At 52.6% G+C, this 8152-nt stretch overlaps 1 non-coding gene across 1 annotated transcript; it reads left to right on the top strand.

The window, feature by feature from the left end:
* Positions 1 to 6494: 6494 nt before the first annotated feature.
* On the top strand, positions 6495 to 6648 carry LOC136668997 (5.8S ribosomal RNA). Its single transcript, XR_010795571.1, has one exon. It is a non-coding gene; the product is annotated as a 5.8S ribosomal RNA (ribosomal RNA).
* The last annotated feature ends 1504 nt before the right edge of the window (positions 6649 to 8152 follow it).

The raw sequence follows: 8152 nt of genomic DNA, 5'->3' as shown, positions 1-8152 counted from the left end.
CCAGGAGATCCGAGACCCATCCCCATATCCAACTATGAGCTTTTTAACTGCAGCAATCTTAGCATACGCTATTGGAGCTGGAATTACCGCGGCTGCTGGGACCAGACTTGCCCTCCAATGGGTCCTCACCCACGGTTTTAGATTGGGTTCATTTCGGTTGCGCTCCAATAGGATCATATGACACGCACCGATATTTTTCGTCACTACCTCCCCGTGTTGGGAATGGGTCATTTGCACGCCTGCTGCCTTCCTTGGATGTGGTAGCCGTTTCTCAGGCTCCCTCTCCGGAATCGAACCCAGATTCCCCGTTACCCGTGGTCACCACGGTAGGCCTGTTGCCTGTCATCGAAAATTGATAGGGCAGACACTCGAATGATACGTCGCCGCCCCGGAGGGCTTAACGATCGGCCAAAGGTTATCTATAGTCACCAAAGCGACCCGACTGGAGCCGGGAGGGTTTTTCGGTTCTGATAAATGCACGTATCCGGGGGACAGGGGTCGGGAGAATCTTTCACGCCGACCCCCAGATCCCTTCCAACGCTTCGTTTGCATGTATTAGCTCTGGAATTACCACAGTTATACCAAGTAATGTGTGGAGCGATCAAAGGAACCATAACTGATTTAATGAGCCATTCGCAGTTTCACTGTACCAACTAGTGATGGGAATTTCGGCTCTTTTTGAGGAGCCGGCTCTTTTGGCTCGGCTCTTCATACAGAGCCGGCTCTTTCGGCTCCTAAATGGCTCTTTGTTTTACCTCTTATTTCCACTGGTACAGAACAATATTACCTACATTTTACATGACCATATGGACAAAATATTATTGTTCAATATTAAAAATAATAAATAGTGTTGCAATGGCCAATTGTTTTTATGGCTGTCTTGTAATAACTCACTGATTGCACTCACACATTCAATTGTGATGACAAGCGGACACCTATTACGGGCATCCACGAGCCATGGAGGCTGGGAGCACAAGGCGGGGAGTATTTCGGCTTAGAAGCCTGCCCCTGGTGCTCCGCGTATACCGAGCTCAAACGGTCGTAAAGGACGGCCGTTAAGAGAAGAGAATGGAAGAGAATCCTGGCCCCCTCAAAGCGCGAGGAGGTCGGCATAGGTTTACGGTTCGCCCCCGGAGCCTACGGAAGAATGCGTTTAAGAAGACGAAGGGTCGATCTATAGGCCGACCCTGCGAACTTCCAGCCGCGGTCTGTGGAAGACCGATTCGTGTCACCTCTAATGCGCTCTTTGCCTCTGGCCGTTTCCAGCTGGGGCCGGGTGGTGCGCTCCCACGTCCCGCTCAAAGGAGGGGAAAGGTCGGGAGATCCCACGGACCTGCGGATAACCGCCGGCCAACGCCTCGGAGGTTACGTGGCCCCGTCGACTCGCGCACGGGCAAATTTATGGGTTTACAAAGGGGGAAAATCCTCATACGTTCGACCCCCCGGTGCCAGGGAAGTTGACCCTCCCCGGGCAGGCATATCGAACGAATCATCGGTTGGAAAATGAGACTCTTTCGGGATGGGGGAAACCCCTCATACGCTCGACCCCCCATGCCCAGGAATGTTTTACCTTCCCAGGCATACATCAAACAAATCATCGGGGTGGAAACGGGCTTAACCGAGTTAACACAATCGACGGGGCGGCCCGTTCCACCCGCCCCACAAGTGGGCAGATGGTCGGTAGCCTATAGACACACAGGCCGTCCCAATACCACCGTGATACGAGATCCGGGGTTGGGACTCGACCTTAAAGGTACCCGGTCGAGGCGGACCGAGTGGAAACCACTCGGATTTATGACAGTGACGCCACTGGCAGGCCCCACGGACCTTGGGGACCACTCCCCATCGCTCTGCCCGGCACCTGGGTTGGAAATCGGGACTAATTTCGTCAGTAATACGCTATTCATCTCAATGATCTTACTGGTCCATACGCCCGGACGGGTGACGTCAAACGCGACCGAGAAAGAGCAACCGAAAAAAAATTCCAAAGTAAAATTTCTTAATCTTGAGAATGTTTATAGTCTGTAATATTGTGTCTTCAATGAGCCTTTTACATTTTTGAGACACTTTGAAAATAAAGGGAAAATGTCCAGTGAATTTAGCCAAATGCTCAATTCCTCCAAATGTTGTGTTTATACGGTCATTATAAAAAATATTCCACATCAAAATATCTTCATCTTCAGGACATTTATAGTATGTTATATTGTGTCTTCAGTGAGCCTGTTAGATTTTTGAGACTCATTGAAAATAAAGAAAAAATATCCATTGAATTTAGAAAAATGTGCTATTTCTCCATATTTTATCATGTCAAATGTTATATTCACAGGGCCATTATGAAAAAAATTCCTCAGTAAAATTTCTTCTTCTTGAGGATTCTTATAGTCTGTAATATTGTGTCGTCAGTAAGCCTTTTACATTTTTGAGACACTTTGAAAATATAGGGGAAATATCCAGTGAATTTAGCCAAATGCGAAATTCCTCCTCATAATCTATCACCTCTAATGCTGTGTTTATACGGTCATTATAAAAAAAATTCCACATCAAAATATCTTCATCTTCAGGACATTTATAGTATGTTATATTGTGTCTTCAGTAAGCATTTTAGATTTTTGAGACTCTTTGATAAAAAAGAGAAAATGTCCAATTAATTTAGGCACATACATGATTTCTCCACATATTCTATCATGTCCACTGCTGTTATAGTGCAATTAAAAAAAATCCACATCAAAATATCTTCATATTCAGGGTATTAATATTCTGTTATATTGTTTCTTCGGTGAGCTTTTCTAATTATTGAGACACTTTGGAAATAAAGTGATAGCATCCAGTGAATTTAGACAAATGCGCAATTTCTCCATATTTTATCATGTCAAATGCTATATTCACAGGGCCATTATGAAAAAAATTCCTCAGTAAAATTTCTTCATCTTGAGGATGTTTATAGTCTGTAATCTTGTGTCATCAGTGAGCCTTTTACATTTTTGAGACACTTTGAAAATAAAGGGAAAATATCTAGTGAATTTAGCCAAATGCGATCCTCCCCGCTTGTCCAGAATTGTTCTGAGGGGAACTTAGTCGGTCGGTTGATCCAACAGCAGGTCCGTTCAACGTCCGCGTCGGTGGTGCCTTAGGGTCGGGATCCGTTTGAGGGAAGGACCCGGCCCCTAGCCTGCACCGTCCGGGTGAGAATCTTACGTTTTCCAAGTTGCGGAGCCGATTGCAGACACCCACAGCGGGGTCGCATTCGATCCTCTTCGCTGGTGTACTTTGAGATTACTCCCACTGCCACCATGCGCCCCCTCTCTTTCCTTAGCCAGGGTTTGAGATCCAGGGGAATCGGTCTGGTTGATCCTGCCAGTATCATATGCTTGTCTCAAAGATTAAGCCATGCAAGTCTAAGTACACACGGGGTTGGTACAGTGAAACTGCGAATGGCTCATTAAATCAGTTATGGTTCCTTTGATCGCTCCACACGTATAACTTGGTATAACTGTGGTAATTCCAGAGCTAATACATGCAAACGAAGCGTTGGAAGGGTTCTGGGGGTCGGCGTGAAAGATTCTCCCGGCCCCTGTCCCCCGGATACATGCATTTATCAGAACCGAAAAACCCTCCCGGCTCCAGTCGGGTCGCTTTGGTGACTATAGATAACCTTTGGCCGATCGTTAAGCCCTCCGGGGCGGCGACGTATCATTCGAGTGTCTGCCCTATCAATTTTCGACGGCAGGCTACGGGCCTACCGTGGTGACCACGGGTAACGGGGAATCTGGGTTCGATTCCGGAGAGGGAGCCTGAGAAACGGCTACTTCATCCAAGGATGAAGGCGCGCAAATTATGCGTGTCCTATGATCCTGTTGGAGCGCAACCGAAATGAACTCAATCTACAACCGTGGGTGAGGACCCATTGGAGGGCAAGTCTGGTCCCAGCAGCCGCGGTAATTCCAGCTCCAATAGCGTATGCTAAGATTGCTGCAGTTAAAAAGCTCATAGTTGGATATGGGGATGGGTCTCGGATCTCCTGGACTGTCCGGATGGGTGGGAAGCTCCTTCGGGGGGTGACCCCCTGTCTCTGGGTGGATGTTGAGACCTGGTCCCTACCACCGGTGTCCTCTGCTCGCCGGCCGCGGAGAAGCCCTTAGCTGGGTACTTCACTGCGGTGTACGGTGGGTTGGAGGGTCCGGAGCGTTTACTTTGAACAAAGCAGAGTGCTCAAAGCAGGCCGACACATGCCATGACTGACTGAGCTAGGAATAATGGAATAGGGCCCTCAGCGGGGCATCGGGGTCTCTCTTTCGGTACGGCTGGTCATTCCGGAGTGGGGCTCCGGGGCTTTCACGGTCCTATTTCGTGGGTTTTAAGGACCGAGGGCAATGATTAAGAGGGACGGCCGGGGGCATTCGTACCACACCGACAGAGGTGAAATTCGTTGACCGGTGTGGGACGGACGAAAGCGAAGGCATTTGCCAAGAATGTTTTCATTAATCAAGAACGATAGTCGTCGGAGCGAAAACGATCAGGTACCGTCGTAGTTCCGACAGTAAACTATGCCGACCCGCGATCCGGCGGCATTAGGTTAGCGACCATGACCCGCCGGGCAGCGTGAGAGAAACCACGAGTCTTTGGGCTCTGGGGGGAGTATGGTTGCAAAGCTGAAACTTAAAGGAATTGACGGAAGGGAACCACAAGGAGTGGAACTTGCAGCTTAATTTGACTCAACACGGGGAAACTCACCCGGCCCGGACACGGTAAGGATTGACAGATTGATGGCTCTTTCTTGATTCTGTGGATGGTGGCGCATGGCCGTTGGTAGTTCGTGGAGCGATTTGTCTGGTTAAATCCGATAACGGACAAGACCCTGTGCCTTAAAAAGTTACACGGCCCTCCCTGGGTCCCTGCTAGGTGTGCGGGCAGGCGGCCCGAGGGGTCAGCGGTTGGTGGCCGAACTTCTTAGAGCGATCCGGGGCGAGGCAAAGCCGTATGAGATTCGGGGCAATAACAGGTCTGTGATGCCCTTAGACGCCCGGGGCCACACGTGAGTTACACTGGCTGGTTCAGCGTGTGCATCCATCCTATGCTGAAAGGTCTGGGCAATCCTATGAACGCCTTCCCCGCTGGGGATAGGGGATTGTAACTTTTCCCCTTGAACGAGGAATTCCAAGTAGTCGCGGGTCACCAGCCCGCGTCGATTAAGTCCCTGCCCTTTGTACACACCGCCCGTCACTACTACCGATTGGATGGCCTGGTGAGGTCCTCGGACCGTCCTCGAGGTGCCCCTTTACCGGGGGGTTGCCTCGTTGAGGTGGAAAGTGGATCGAACCTGGGCATCTAGAGGGAGTAAAAGTCGTAGCAAGGTTTTTGTAGGGGAACCTGCGGAAGGATCATTAACGGTGACCTGGCCATGGTGGGTGCCCTCCATGCCAGTAGCCACTCTGTCATTAAGCAAGGCCAAATCCCCCGGTGGGTACCTTAAAGGTATGGACCCCAGACACCTCGTACCTTTCGTCGTCGGCTAACGTGAGTCTCCCTCCGGGGGGGACGGAGCGGGCCGACCTCGGAACTCGGGGTTATGGGAGGACCGCCTTTGGGTGCATAGGTTGCCAGCCACCACCCCGCTCGCGGGGGTCTCGAGTGGTAACAGAGCCGGCCGCCGGTTGTTAAACCAAACCATTGATCGTTAAAGGCTTTAATTCTGCATGCGCAAGTCAAAGGGGCTAATGCAACCCCCAGGGCATTGGCCGGTGTTCGCCGGCCTTGTTGGGATCTTCCGTAACCCCCAGGGGATGGGAGCGCACCACGGGCGAAACTCTTTCCCTCTCGGGTTAGAGCGGAGCTTAAGAGCGCATGCAGGGATCGGGAGGTGTATATCGGCACCTCCCTGGGCTTTGCGAAAGATGGACCGTATAAATAGTCTAAGACCCATGTGCGAGTTGAAGGGGCTGATGAGCCCCGGATGCAGAACACAGGTGGGATCTCCACCCAGCCTCACCCTCCGTGGGGACTTGGGAGCGCACCACCAGGCCTGCTCATCCCCTCCGGGGGGAGAGCGTGGCTGGGGCGCACACCGGGTACAAACTTTAGACCGGGACCCGTACGCAAGCTAAGTCAAACTTACCCCGATGGCCGTGCACGAGTTGACGGGGCCCAGAGAAACCCCCCGATGCGTGGACCGGCGCAACGTCGGTCTTAGTGGGATCTTTCAGATTTCCCCCTTGCTGGGGACTTGGAAGCGAACCACCGGGCAGCCATCTACACCCCCGGGTGTCTTGGTCTCTTAACACCTAAAGGGAAGGTTGGGCACCACCGAGGCGATCCATCTGGATGCCAAGCCGGGTTTAATGACCCCCAGCCCGGGGTCACCCGACCATAAAATTCCCTTTGTTCATGAATCCCTTCCATCTCATCCAAGGGACGTGAACCTAAACTAAACCCTTAAATTCTGTTGTTCATAAGGCTTAAACCCAAAGTCCCTTCCATAAGGGCGGGCAAAATGATACAACTCTTAGCAGTGGATCACTTGGCTCATGCATCGATGAAGAACGCGGTAAACTGCGTTAAATAATGTGAAATGCGGAACACAGATCATCGATATTTCGAACGCACATTGCGGCCGCGGGGGTCCATCCCGCGACCATGCCTGCCTGAGGGTCGCTTTACCCATCGATCGGTCTTCCCAGATCGCGGCTGGAAGTTCGCAGGGCCTCCACCTCAGACGGCCCTTCGTCTTACTAAACGCAGACTCGGTTCTTAAACCACCTTTCTTAAATGTCCTTTCCGCGTTCTCCCCTCCTTCGGGATGGGGATGGGGCCCCCCATCGTCGGCCCGAAGCAGGCCGGTTGGGCTGTCCTCAGCCCCGGGCTAGGCCCGCAACGGCGAGAGGGGGTTGAGGCCCACATCGGCGAATGCCTAAGGTCAGCGGCTAAGTTCGGACCCCGACCGACCCATCTTGAAACACGGACCAAGGAGTCTAACGCGTATGCGAGTCAAAGGGCTTGAACCCCGGAGGCGCAACGAAGGTGAAGGCCGGCGCGCATCGGCTGAGGTGGGTTGACAGCGCACCACCGGCCTGCTCTCCACCGAGTGGAGAGTGGAGCAAGAGCATACGCGGTGGTACCCGAAAGATGGTGATCTATGCCTGGGCAGGGCGAAGCCAGGGGAAACCCTGCGTGGAGGCCCGTAGCGGTCCTGACGTTCAATTCGGTTGTCCGACCTGGGTATAGGGGCGAAAGACTAAATTAACCATCTAGTAGCTGGTTCCCTCCAAAGTTTCCCTCAGGATAGCTGGCACCAAACTCAGTTTTATTCGGTAAAGCAATGATTATAGGCTGCGGGGCCGAAACGGCCTCGTCCTACACTCAAACTTTAAATGTGTAAGAGGCCCGGCTCTTGGTGGGCCACTTTTGGTAAGCAGAACTGGTGCTGCGGGATGAACCGAACGTGCGGGTTAAGGCGCCCGACGCGACGCTCATCAGACCCCATGAAATGTGTCGGTTGATAGAGACAGCGGGGCGGTGGCCATGGAAGTCTGAATCCGCTAAGGAGTGTGTAACAACTCCCCTTGCCAAACCAACTGGCCCTGAAAATGGATGGCGCTGGAGCGTCGGGCCTATATCTGGCCGTCGCAGGTGTCACAATCCCCAATTTGAAACACGGACCGTATGCCGCGACGAGTAGGAGGGCCACCGCGGTGGCGCTGAAGCCTCTGGCGTGAGCCTGGGTCGAGCCGCCGCGGGTGCAGATCTTGGTGGTAGTAGCAAATATTCAGATGGAATCTTTGAAGGCCGAAGTGGAGAAGGGTTCCACGCCGACAATGCTTGGCCGTGGGTTAGTCGGTCCTAAGGGATAGGCAAACGCCGTTCGGAAATGCTGGGGCGATGGTCTCATCTGCCTCTACCTGACCGAAAGGGGATCGGGCCAATATCCCCGAACCTAGGAGCAGGGAGATTGAGTGCCGAGAGGCACTCTCGTGGCGGTAACGCAAACGAACCCGGAGATGTCGGTGGGAACCCCGGGGAGGATTCTCTCTCCTTGCTAAAGAGCTGGAGCACCCTGGAATGGGATTGTCCCGAGAAAGGGGCTCAACGCTCTGAAAGGCGCCGCATGCATCTGTGAGGCAGCCGGGACATTCCCCATCGGCCCTTGAAAATCCGGGGG

This window comes from Hoplias malabaricus, chromosome 15 (assembly GCF_029633855.1).
Source record: "Hoplias malabaricus isolate fHopMal1 chromosome 15, fHopMal1.hap1, whole genome shotgun sequence".
NCBI lineage: Eukaryota > Metazoa > Chordata > Actinopteri > Characiformes > Erythrinidae > Hoplias > Hoplias malabaricus.
This window is presented reverse-complemented; position numbering and strand designations above follow the sequence as displayed.